Genomic DNA, 2546 nt, shown 5'->3' on the forward strand with positions numbered 1-2546 from the left:
AACGGATAGAATTCTTGTACGTAATTATGGATAGTTTATACAGATAAAATGTGATTACGTGCAGGACACGGACAGAATAGGATTCTTGTACATAATTGCAGATACATGCAAATAGCAATCGCGACGTATAGGATGCGGACAGAAACGGACAGGATTCCTGTACGTAATTGCGGACAGATGCAGGTGAAATGTGATTACATACAGATGCAGACAGAAACCGACATGATTTTTGTACGTAATTGCGGACTGATTTAAGTGATTACGTACAGGATGCAGGCAGAAACCGATAAGATCTACTACTGCAAATGCGGATTTTCTATGTTTGCAGATAGAATGAACAGCTTACCGTTAGAAACGGATAGAAATCCTATCCGTTTTTGTCCGTTATTTTTAGCAGGAATAGGTCATTACAATTTATGAACCTTTTATTATGTGTTTGCGTTGGTTATAATAACTTAACAGTAATTTATTCGACGTTATAACAGCTTTTAGTGAACACATATAAAACTTTGCTCATAGTTGAAAGTAAAAATACTACAAAATATTCTCAATATTGTTATTTTGAATAATGTACGCACATAAACTACTGTAAATATTGATTTTTTAAAAAAATGATTACAAAAATGCACTATTTCGCAATAATTAGGAGGGTGAAGGGCAGGGAGGTCCGCGGGGGGTCCGCGGGGAGGGGAAAGCCGCGGGGAAGCCGCACGCTCCGGCTGACCTGACCCGGGGTCCGTGGGGACGGGGAAATCGCGTCATGGGTGCGTGGTCCGCGGGGACGGGGGAACCGCGTTGAAGGTGCGGAGTCCGCGGGGAAGAGGGAGCCACGTTGTAGGTGCGGGGAAGAGGGAACCGCGCTGCCGTTGATGTCCGCGCCGCCGCTGTCGCCGCAACGCTCGCGGGCCCGCCGTCCCACCCCGCGGTATCGCCGTCCCAACCGCGCTTATCGCACGTACGCGAAATGGAATAGTAGAAAAAAATAATAGGATTAAAATAATAATAATAGTTTATTTTAAAATTTATGATAAACTATGTCATATATGTCCTCTATCTAATGCAAATCCACCGTAATCCGTTGCTATCTGTCAACAGACAAAAGGGGAGAGTATTTAAACAATTGCAAAAAGAAGAAAAAGAAAGGAGGATAGTTATTTAAAAAATACTTACCTAATTGTAATACGCGACAATCCTACCGGTTGCTACGTCCATGATGACGCTCAGCGACGCCTCCTCGCGCGGGCTGCGGGCTCCTCGATTCATCCTCCCGCGGAGGCGTCCTCACCCTCGCCTGCTCCTCGCGCGGGCCCTACACCTGCAGGCTCCTGGCCGTCTCGTGCGAGCTCCCAAGCACCACGATTTCGGAGGTCCTCGCCCTCGCCAGAGCTCCCAAAAATCTGTTGTCATACCTCGACCCCGCGTGGCGTCTAGCCGCGCGCAGCCAGTACCTGCGCGAACAGACGTCGCAGGTACTGGGCACAAAGTTTTTTTCGCAACAGATGCACTTCATACTTATAGATACTTCGACTTATTGACTTGGCAACGATTAACTGTCACAACAGCTCAACGTCGACTGACTTACCTAAGGGTCTACGGGAACCCGCGAGTAAAAATGCAAGCAAGAAATAATTATCTCGCCTACCTGATAATGCGCGCACCGTGCGGATAATATTGATATATACGTTATATCACACACCGCGCGCTCCCATGAAATGATAGCAGCTATAAAGGATGTAAATGAAATCGCTATTGAAACAATCGTAACTATAAAAAACGCTTTTCCGGAACCGCTATCGAACCGCCTATCGATCCGATACAGCTGAACTGTCGAACCGATACCGCTGTTCTGTCGAACTAATACCCCGGTTCTGTTGAACTGCCTGTCGAACTGCCTGTTGTATCAAACTGCCTGTCTGTTCTATCAAACCGCTATTGGTCTTAACTACAAAGACAATCATATTCTTTCGTCCGCGACCTTCATTAGTTAGATATATTATACACGTCAAGATAAAAAATTAATGTCAGCATTCGTCACATCTCAACGTCATGGTAATATCACGAAGACACATAGTATGAAACCATCATCAAACCGCCTATCGAAACGCCTATCGAACCGATACCGCTGTTCTGTCGAACTGCCTGTCGAACACCTGTTCTGTCGAACTGCCTGTTTGTTCAATCGAACTGTCTATCGAACCGCCTATTGAATCGATACCCCTGTTCTATCAAACCGCTATCGTTCCTAACTATATAGAAATTTTATTCATTCGCGGCCATCGCCATGTAGAAATTTTATCCGCGTCAAAGATAAATATGAACGTGTCAGTATGCTCACACACATCTCGATGCTGTAGTAGTGGTACTATATACATGTATGCGTGATCTTACCCACAAGGAAAGGGAAAAAAATTGAAATATAATTTTAAAAATTTCACATTTTATTGATTATAATATTAAGATTATACATTTTATTGCTTTATTTGATGGTGTGACCACCAGTTATATATTTTAAATACATTTTGTAACTGTCTCTTATACACATCTCT

Source organism: Wasmannia auropunctata, unplaced genomic scaffold (genome assembly GCF_000956235.1).
Source record: "Wasmannia auropunctata unplaced genomic scaffold, wasmannia.A_1.0 LD336069.1, whole genome shotgun sequence".
NCBI classification, from domain to species: Eukaryota; Metazoa; Arthropoda; class Insecta; order Hymenoptera; family Formicidae; genus Wasmannia; species Wasmannia auropunctata.